The 11220-nt window shown below is 41.2% G+C and overlaps 1 non-coding gene across 1 annotated transcript; it reads left to right on the forward strand.

Moving 5' to 3' along the window:
* The first annotated feature begins 5675 nt into the window (after positions 1 to 5675).
* Positions 5676 to 5783, forward strand: LOC130971993 (small nucleolar RNA R71). The gene has a single exon (XR_009083198.1). It is a non-coding gene; the product is annotated as a small nucleolar RNA R71 (small nucleolar RNA).
* The last annotated feature ends 5437 nt before the right edge of the window (positions 5784 to 11220 follow it).

Here is an 11220-nt window from a genome sequence, read left to right on the forward strand (position 1 = left end):
CAGTTCTTGCCTATACCACGAAGACTCTGATCTCACGGAATGGTTGGCTCGTTTGTCAGGCGAGCACTCGGTTGTCAGGCGATCAACCATGCATCGTGCAATCAGGAATCCAAGAGATATTCACTAAGCCTCAGATGCTTGTAGAACAAGAATGGTTGTCAGTCACCTTGTTCATGAGTGAGAATGGTGATGGGCGTCAATCATCACCTTCATCATGTTGAAGAACAAGTGATATCTTGGATAAAGAACAAGCGAAATTGAATAGAAGAACAATAGTAATTGCATTAATACTCGAGGTACAGCAGAGCTCCACACCTTAATCTATGGTGTGTAGAAACTCCACCGTTGAAAATACATAAGCATAAGGTCTAGGCATGGCCGAATGGCCAGCCTCCCAATGATCTAAGATAGCATAAAATGAAGATAGCTACCAAAAGTCCCTTGATACAATAGTAAAAGGTCCTACTTATAGATAACTAGTAGCCTAAGGTATACAGAAATGAGTAAATGACATAAAAATCCACTTCCGGGCCCACTAGGTGTGTGCTTGGGCTGAGCAATGAAGCATTTTCGTGTAGAGACTCTTCTTGGAGTTAAACGCCAGCTTTAGTGCCAGTTTGGGCGTTTAACTCCCAATTAGGTGCCAGTTCCGGCGTTTAACGCTGGAATTTCTTGAGGTGACTTTGAACGCCGGTTTGGGCCATCAAATCTTGGGCAAAGTATGGACTATTATATATTGCTGGAAAGCCCAGGATGTCTACTTTCCAACGCCGTTGAGAGCGCGCCAATTGGGCCTCTATAGCTCCAGAAAATCCACTTCGAGTGCGGGGAGGTCAGAATCCAACGACATCTGCAGTCCTTTTGAGTCTCTGGATCAGATTTTTGCTCAGATCCCTCAATTTCAGCCAGAAAATACCTGAAATCACAGAAAAACACACAAACTCATAGTAAAGTCCGGAAAAGTGAATTTTAACTACAAACTAATAAAAATATACTAAAAACTCAACTAAAACTACCAAAAACATACTAAAAACAATACCAAAAAGTGTACAAATTATCCGCTCATCACAACACCAAACTTAAATTGTTGCTTGTCCCCAAGCAACTGAAGATCAAATAAGATAAAAAGAAGAGAATATGCAATGAACTCCAAAAACATCTATGAAGATCAGTATTAATTAGATGAGCGGGGCTTTTATCTTTTTGCCTCTGAATAGTTTTGGCATCTCACTTTATCCTTTGGAATTCAGAATGATTGGTTTCTTTAGGAACTCAGAATCCAGATAGTGTTATTGATTCTCCTAGTTAAGTATGATGATTCTTGAACACAGCTACTTATTGAGTCTTGGCTGTGGCCCAAAGCACTCTGTCTTCCAGTATTACCACCGGATACATACATGCCACAGACACATAATTGGGTGAACCTTTTCAGATTGTGACTCAGCTTTGCTAAAGTCCCCAATTAGAGGTGTCCAGGGTTCTTAAGCACACTCTTATTGCCTTGGATCACAACTTTTTTTTTCTTTCTTTTTTTTCTTTCTTCTCTCTTTTTTTTTCGATTTTTTTTTTTCGTTTGCTTTTTCTTCTTTTTTTTTTCATTGCTTTTTCTTGCTTCAAGAATCATTTTTATGATTTTTCAGATCCTCAGTAACATGTCTCCTTTTTCATCATTCTTTCAAGAGCCAACATTCATGAACCACAAATTCAAAAGACATATGCACTGTTCAAGCATACATTCAGAGAACAAAAGTGTTGCCACCACATCAAATTAATTAAACTATTATAAAATTCAGAATTCATGCAATTCTTTCCTTTTCAATTAAGCACGTTTTTATTCAAGAAAGGTGATGGATTCATAGGACATTCATAACTTTAAGGCATAGACACTAAGACACTAATGATCACAAGACACAAACATGGACAAACATAAAGCATAAAAATTCGAAAAACAGAAGAATAAAGAACAAGGAAATCAAGGAACGGGTCCACCTTAGTGATGGCGGCTCTTCCTTCCTCTTGAAGGTCCTATGGAGTGCTTGAGCTCCTCAATGTCTCTTCCTTGTCTTTGTTGCTCCTCTCTCATGATTCTTTGATCTTCTCTAATTTCATGGAGGATGATGGAGTGTTCTTGATGCTCCACCCTTAGTTGTCCCATATTGGAACTCAATTCTCCTAGGGAGGTGTTTACTTGCTCCCAATAATTTTGTGGAGGAAAGTGCATCCCTTGAGGAATCTCAGGGATCTCATGGTGAGAGGGGTCTCTTGTATACTCCATCCTTTTCTTGGTGATGGGCTTGTCCTCATCAATGGGGGTATCTCCCTCTATGTCAACTCCAACTGAATAACAGAGGTGACAGATGAGATGAGGAAAGGCTAACCTTGCCAAAGTGGAGGTCTTGTCCGCCACCTTGTAGAGTTCTTGGGCTATAACCTCATGAACCTCTATTTCTTCTCCAATCATGATGCTATGGGTCATGATGGCCCGGTCTATGGTAACTTCAGACCGGTTGCTAGTGGGAATGATTGAGCGTTGTATGAACTCTAACCATCCTCTAGCCACGGGCTTGAGGTCATGCCTTCTCAATTGAACCGGCTTTCCTCTTGAATCTTGCTTCCATTGTGCGCCCTCTTCACATATGGTTGTGAGGACTTGGTCCAACCTTTGATCAAAGTTGACCCTTCTTGTATAAGGATGCTCATCTCCTTGCATCATAGGCAAGTTGAACGCCACCCTCACACTCTCCGGACTGAAATCCAAGTATTTCCCCCGAACCATAGTGAGATAGTTCTTTGGATTCGGGTTCACACTTTGGTCATGGTTCTTGGTGATCCATGCATTGGCATAGAACTCTTGAACCATCAAGATTCCGACTTGTTGAATGGGGTTGGTGAGTACTTCCCAACCTTTTCTTCGGATCTCATGGCGGATCTCCGGATATTCACCCTTTTTGAGTGAAAAGGGGACCTCGAGGATCACCTTCTTCAAGGCCACAACTTCATAGAAGTGGTCTTGATGCACCCTTGAGAGGAATCTATCCATCTCCCATGACTCGGAGGTGGAAGCTTTTGCCTTCCCTTTCCTCTTTCTAGAGGTTTCTCCGGCCTTGGATGCCATAGATGGTTATGGAAAAACGAAAAAGCAACGCTTTTACCACACCAAACTTAAAAGGTTTGCTCGTCCTCGAGCAAAGAAGAAAGAAGAGAGTAGAAGAAGAAGAAATGAGGAAGAGGGGGAAGGTGGTGTGTTTGGCCAAGAAGGGAAAGAAGGGGTGTTTAGGTTGTGTGAAAATGAAGGGTTGAAGAAGGGTATATATAGGAGAGAGGGGGTGTATGGTTCGGCCATTATGGGTGGGTTTGGGAGGGAAAGTGGTTTGAATTTGAAGGGTGAGGTTGGTGGGGATTTATGAAGGATGGATGTGAGTGGTGGAGAGAAAGATGGGATTTGATAAGTGAAGGGTTTTTGGGGAAGAGGTTTTGAGGTGATTGGTGAATGGGGGAAGAAGAGAGAGGGTGGTGGTGGGGTCCTGTGGGGTCCACAGATCCTGTGGTGTCAAGGAAAAGTCATCCCTGCACCAAGTGGCATCAAAATTCACGTTTTGAGCCATTTCTGGCGTTAAACGCCGGGCTGGTGCCCATTCCTGGCGTTTAACGCCAGGTTGTTGCCCTTTACTGGCGTTTAACGCCAGTCTGGTGCCCCTTTCTGGCGTTAAACGCCCAGAATGGTGCCAGACTGGGCGTTAAACGCCCAACAGCTAGCATTACTGGCGTTTGAACGCCAGCTTCTTCTCCTCCAGGGTGTGCTATTTTTCTTCCTGTTTTTCATTATGTTTTTGCTTTTTTTTCATTGTTTTTGTGACTTCTTATGATCATCAACCTACAAAAAAGATAAAATAACAAAAGAAAATAGTTAACTATAAAACGTTGGGTTGCCTCCCAACAAGCGCTTCTTTAATGTCATTAGCTTGACAGAGGACTCTCATGGAGCCTCAGAAATGCTCAGAGCCGTGTTGGAACCTCCCAACACCAAACTTAGAGTTTGAATGTGGGGGTTCAACACCAAACTTAGAGTTTGGTTGTGGCCTCCCAACACCAAACTTAGAGTTTGACTGTGGGGGCTCTGCTTGGCTCTGTTTTGAGAGAAGCTCTTCATGCTTCCTCTCCATGATGATAGAGGGATGTCCTTGGGCCTTAAACACCAAGGATTCTTCATTCACTTGAATGATCAACTCTCCTCTATCAACATCAATCACAGCCTTTGCTGTGGCTAGGAAGGGTCTGCCAAGGATGATGGATTCATCCATGCACTTCCCAGTCTCTAGGACTATGAAATCAGTAGGGATGTAATGGTCTTCAATCTTCACCAAAACATTCTCTACAAGTCCATGAGCTTGTTTTCTTGAATTGTCTGCCATCTCTAATGAGATTCTTGCAGCTTGCACCTCAAAGATCCCTAATTTCTCCATTACAGAGAGGGGCATGAGGTTTACACTTGACCCTAAGTCACACAAGGCCTTCTTGAAGGTCGTGGTGCCTATGGTACAAGGTATAGAAAACTTCCCAGGATCCTGCCTCTTTTGAGGCAGTTTCTGCCTAGACAAGTCATCCAGTTCTTTGGTGAGCAAAGGTGGTTCATCCTCCCAAGTCTCATTTCCAAATAACTTGTCATTTAGCTTCATGATTGCTCCAAGGTATTTAGCAACTTGCTCTTCAGTGACATACTCATCCTCTTCAGAGGAAGAATACTCATCAGAGCTCATGAATGGCAGAAGTAAGTCCAATGGAATCTCTATGGTCTCATTTTGAGCCTCAGATTCCCATTGTTCCTCATTGAGGAACTCAGAGGAGATTGGTACACGCCCACTGAGGTCTTCCTCAGTGGCGTCCTCCTCCTCTCTTTCCTCTCCATATTCGGCCATGTTTATGGCTTTGCACTCTCCTTTTGGATTTTCTTCTGTATTACTTGGGAGAGTACTAGGAGGGAGTTCAGTAATTTTTTTGCTCAGCTGTCCCACTTGTCCTTCCAAATTCCTAATGGAGGACCTTGTTTCAGTCATGAAACTTTGAGTGGTCTTTATTAGATCAGAGACCATTGTTGCTAAGTCAGAAGTACTCTGCTTAGAACTCTCTGTCTGTTGCTGAGAAGATGATGGAAAAGGCTTGTTATTGCTAAACCTGCTTCTTCCACCATTATTGTTATTGAAACCTTGTTGAGGTCTCTCTTGATTCTTCCATGAGAAATTTGGGTGATTTCTCCATGAAGAATTATAGGTGTTTCCATAGGGTTCTCCTAGGTAATTCACCTCTTCCATGGAAGGGTTCTCAGAATCATAAGCTTCTTCCTCAGATGAAGCATCCTTAGTACTGTTTGGTGCATTTTGCATTCCAGACAGACTTTGAGAAATCAAATTGACTTGTTGAGTCAATATCTTGTTCTGAGCCAATATGGCATTCAGAGTGTCAATCTCAAGAACTCCTTTCTTCTGACTAGTCCCATTGTTCACAGGATTCCTTTCAGAAGTGTACATGAATTGGTTATTTGCAACCATTTCAATCAGTTCCTGAGCCTCTGTAGGCGTCTTCTTCAGATGAAGAGATCCTCCAGCAGAGCTATCCAAAGACATCTTGGATAGTTCAGAGAGACCATCATAGAAAATACCTATGATGCTCCATTCAGAAAGCATGTCTGAGGGACATCTTCTGATTAATTGTTTGTATCTTTCCCAAGCTTCATAGAGGGATTCTCCATCCTTCTGTCTGAAGGTTTGGACTTCCACTCTAAGCTTACTCCATCTTTGAGGTGGAAAGAACTTTGTCAAGAAGGCATTGACTAGCTTTTCCCAAGAGTCCAGGCTTTCTTTAGGTTGAGAATCCAACCATATTCTAGCTCTGTCTCTTACAGCAAAAGGGAATAGCATCAGTCTGTAGACCTCAGGGTTAACCCCATTAGTCTTGACTGTGTCACAGATTTGCAAGAATTCAGCTAAGAACTGACGAGGATCTTCCATTGGAAGTCCATGGAACTTGCAATTCTGTTGCATTAGAGAAACTAATTGAGGCTTAAGCTCAAAGTTGTTTGCTCCAATGGCAGGGATAGAGATGCTTCTCCCATAGAAATCAGGAGTAGGTGCAGTGAAGTCACCCAGCACCTTCCTTGCATTGTTGGCATTGTTGTTGTTTTCGGCTGCCATGTGTTCTTCTTCCTTGAAGAATTCGGTCAGGTCCTCTAAAGAGAGTTGTGCTTTAGCTTCTCTTAGTTTTTCTCTTCAAGGTCCTCTCAGGTTCAGGGTCAGCTTCAACAAGAATGCCTTTGTCTCTGCTCCTGCTCATAAGAAAGAGAAGAGAAAAGGAAAATGTGGAATCCTCTATGTCACAGTATAGAGATTCCTTGAAGTGTCAGAGGAAAAGAAAAATAGAAGAAAAAGGAGAAGAAGAATTCGAACTTTAATTAGATAAGGTTCGAAGTGTGCATTAAGAAGGAGTGGTACTCCATAAATAGAAGGATGTGGGAAGGAGGGAAGAGAATTTTCGAAAATTCAATTAAAAGATTTTGAAAACATTTTGAAAATTTGATTGATAATTTTCGAAAATTGAAAGTGGAAAAGAAATCAAGTGATTATTGAAAAAGATTTTGAAATTAGAATTTTAAAAAGATTTGATTGAAAACTTATTTTGAAAAAGATGTGGTTGAGAAGATATGATTAGTTTTAAAGAGATGTGATTGAGAAGATATGATTTGAAAACAATTTTAAAAGATTTGATTTTGAAAATTAGTGACTTGCCTAACAAGAAAAGATATGATTCAAACATAAAACCTTTCTCAACAGAAAAGGCAAAAAATGTTCAATCAAATCATTAATTGTTAGTAAGTATCTTTGAAAAAGGAAAGAAATTGATTTTGAAAACCTTTGATTGAAAAGATATGATTTGAAAAAGATTTGGTTTTGAAAAACTTTGAAAACTTGAAAAAAATTGATTTTGAAAACAAAATCTTCCCCCTAGCACCATCCTGGCGTTAAACGCCCAGAATGGTATACATTCTGGCGTTTAACGCCCAAAATGCTACCTCTTTGGGCGTTAAACGCCCAACCAGGTACCCTGGCTGGCGTTTAAACGCCAGTCTGTCTTCTTCACTGGGCATTTTTGAATGCTCAGCTTTTTCTGTATAATTCCTCTGCAGTATGTTCTGAATCTTCAATTCTTTGTATCATTGACTTGAAAAGACACAAATTAAAAATATTTTTGGATTTTTTTAATAATCAAAATGCAACAAGAATCAAATAACAATGCATGCAAGACACCAAACTTAGCAGTTTGTGTACTACTGACACTATATGAGACACATAAACACTCAAGCCAAAAGAATTCAAATATCATAGTAAGAAATCATCAAGAATTACTTGAAGATCCTTAAGACACATGAATGAATGCATGCAATTGGCATCAAACTTAAGATGAGACACTAGACTTAAGCAAGAAACATCAAATATTTTTGGTTTTATGATTTTGTAATTTTTTTTTGTATTTTTCGAAAATTAAGTGAGAAAAGATATCAAAATTCTTAATGAGAATTCCAGGAATCAGTGCAATGCTAGTCTAAGACTCCAGTCCAGGAATTAGACATGGCTTCACAGCCAGCCAAGCTTTCAAAGAAAGCTTCGGTTCAAAACACTAGACATGACCAAAGGTCAGCCAAGCCTTAGCAGATCACTGCTCCAAAAGCAAAATTGATGAAAATCAACAAGCTCTTGTGGTGATAAGTTGAAACCTCGGTCCAATCAGATTAGACATGGCTTCTCAGCCAGCCAGATTTCAACAAATCATCATGAAACTCTAGAATTCATCTTCAAGAATTTCGAAAGAAATAAATACCTAATCTAAGCAACAAGATGAACCGTCAGTTGTCCAAACTAGAACAATCCCAGGCATTGTTACCAAAAGCTTGCTCAAAACTTGAACAATCCCCGGCAACGGCGCCAAAAACTTGGTGCGCGAAATTGTGAACAATACTTTTTCACAACTCTCATAATCCCCGGTCATGAACTCCAAAAACTTGGTGGTTCAATTCCATGGCATTACACAACTTCGCACAACTAACCAGCAAGTGCACTGGGTCGTCCAAGTAATACCTTACGTGAGTAAGGGTCGATCCCACGGAGATTGTTAGCATTGAAGCAAGCTATGGTCATCTTGCAAATCTTAGTCAGGCAGACTCAAATGGATATGGTGATGAACGAAAATAACATAAAAGATAAGGATAGTGATACTTATGTATATCATTGGTGTAAGAGCTTCAGACAAGCGTATGAAGATGCCTCCCCTTCCGTCTCTCTGCTTTCCTACTGCCTTCATCCAATCCTTCTTACTCCTTTCCATGGCAAGCTCGTGTAGGGTTTCACTGTTGTCAGCAGCTACCTCCCATCCTCGCAGTGAAAGCTAATGCTCACGCACTCTGTCACAGTACGGCCAATCACCGGTTTGGTTCCCGCTCCTGCTGGAATAGAATCCCTCTTTTGCGTCTGTCACTAACGCCCAGCAGGTTAGAGTTTGAAGCACGTCACAGTCATTCAATCATTGAATCCTACTCAGAACACCACAGACAAGGTTAGACCTTCCGGATTCTCTTGAATGCCGCCATCAGTTCTTGCCTATACCACGAAGATTCTGATCTCACGGAATGGTTGGCTCGTTTGTCAGGCGAGCACTCGGTTGTCAGGCGATCAACCATGCATCGTGCAATCAGGAATCCAAGAGATATTCACTAAGCCTCAGATGCTTGTAGAACAAGAATGGTTGTCAGTCACCTTGTTCATGAGTGAGAATGGTGATGGGCGTCAATCATCACCTTCATCATGTTGAAGAACAAGTGATATCTTGGATAAAGAACAAGCGGAATTGAATAGAAGAACAATAGTAATTGCATTAATACTCGAGGTACAGCAGAGCTCCACACCTTAATCTATGGTGTGTAGAAACTCCACCGTTGAAAATACATAAGCATAAGGTCTAGGCATGGCCGAATGGCCAGCCTCCCAATGATCTAAGATAGCATAAAACGAAGATAGCTACCAAAAGTCCCTTGATACAATAGTAAAAGGTCCTACTTATAGATAACTAGTAGCCTAAGGTATACAGAAATGAGTAAATGACATAAAAATCCACTTCCGGGCCCACTTGGTGTGTGCTTGGGCTGAGCAATGAAGCATTTTCGTGTAGAGACTCTTCTTGGAGTTAAACGCCAGCTTTAGTGCCAGTTTGGGCGTTTAACTCCCAATTAGGTGCCAGTTCCGGCGTTTAACGCTGGAATTTCTTGAGGTGACTTTGAACGCCGGTTTGGGCCATCAAATCTTGGGCAAAGTATGGACTATTATATATTGCTGGAAAGCCCAGGATGTCTACTTTCCAACGCCGTTGAGAGCGCGCCAATTGAGCCTCTGTAGCTCCAGAAAATCCACTTCGAGTGCAGGGAGGTCAGAATCCAACAGCATCTGCAGTCCTTTTGAGTCTCTGGATCAGATTTTTGCTCAGATCCCTCAATTTCAGCCAGAAAATACCTGAAATCACAGAAAAACACACAAACTCATAGTAAAGTCCAGAAAAGTGAATTTTAACTACAAACTAATAAAAATATACTAAAAACTCAACTAAAACTACCAAAAACATACTAAAAACAATACCAAAAAGTGTACAAATTATCCGCTCATCAATTCCAAAGACTCTTTGGATTATTCTCTTTCTTGCCTCTTGAGTTAGTTTGTTTTCCTTTAGGAGCCATGATCTTGATGAATCTTAGCTTAGTGATCACGGAAAAGCACACCAAACTTAGAGGTTTGCTTGTCCTCAAGCAAAAGAAAGGAAAGAGAGGAGAGAGGAGGAGAGCAAATTCAAATGGTGTGGAGGAAGGGATGGCCGAACATGTATTTATAAGGGAGGGGGAGAGATTTCGAAAATTTTGAAGGAGATTTGAGAAGATATGGAAAGAATTTGAGAAATATTTGAGTGTTTGAAGAAGATTTGGGAAGGATTTGAGAGAGATTTGAAGAATGATTTTAATTTTTGAAAATTTGAAGGTGAATGATGAAAGATTGAAATGTGTTTATGTAGAAAATTATGGATCAAAAAAGGAAAGTTTGAAAAAATTTTAATCAGAAAGCAAAATCTCTGTCCCCCACCTTTCTGGCGTTAAACGCCCAGAATGGTATCCATTCTGGCGTTTAACGCCCAATTGTTGGCCATTGTGGGCGTTTAACGCCCAGCCAGGTACCCTGGCTGGCGTTAAACGCCAGAATTCCCTTCATCACTGGGCGTTTTGCTAAACGCCCAGGATGCTGCACACCTGGCGTTAAACGCCCAGAATGGTGCCCATTCTGGCGTTTAACGCCCAAAATGGCACCTTTACTGGCGTTAAACGCCCAGAATGGTGCCCATTCTGGTGTTTAACGCCCAAAGTACCCCTTACTGGCATTTTTTCACCAGCAAGCTCTTTTTCTCTGCTTTTTGCACTGAATCCTTCTGTAACTCTATGAATTCCCTCAATTTTGATAATTGCCCTTTGAGAATATGTATCAAACCTTGATTAAACAGAATAGATAACCTGCTAATCACTGGGTTGCCTCCCAGCAAGCGCTTCTTTATTGTCTTTAGCTGGACCTTCACTGAGAATCACTCAAGCCTCAGTTTTGAGCATTCCTGCTCAAAATTGCCTTCAAGATAATGCTTGATCCTCTGTCCATTAACAATGAACTTTTTGTCAGAATCAGTATCCTGAAGCTCAACATATCCATATGGTGATACTCCTGTAATCACATACGGACCCCTCCAGTGGGATTTAAGTTTTCCTGGGAACAATCTGAGCCTAGAGCTGAAGAGCAGAACGTTTTGTCCTGGCTCAAAGACTCTGGATGACAACTTCTTATCATGCCACTTCTTTGCCTTTTCCTTATAAATTTTAGCATTTTCAAAGGCACTGAGTCTAAATTCATCTAGCTCATTTAGCTGGAGCAATCTTTTTTCACCAGCTAACTTAGCATCCAGGTTTAGGAATCTGGTTGCCCAGTAGGCTTTATGTTCCAGTTCCACGGGCAGATGACAGGCCTTGCCATACACAAGTTGGTATGGAGAGGTTCCTATTGGAGTCTTGAATGCTGTTCTGTATGCCCACAGAGCATCATCCAAGCTCTTTGTCCAATCCTTTCTACGGGCAATTACAGTTCGTTCTAGGAT

Source organism: Arachis stenosperma, chromosome 3 (assembly GCF_014773155.1).
Source record: "Arachis stenosperma cultivar V10309 chromosome 3, arast.V10309.gnm1.PFL2, whole genome shotgun sequence".
In the NCBI taxonomy this organism is placed as follows: Eukaryota; Viridiplantae; Streptophyta; class Magnoliopsida; order Fabales; family Fabaceae; genus Arachis; species Arachis stenosperma.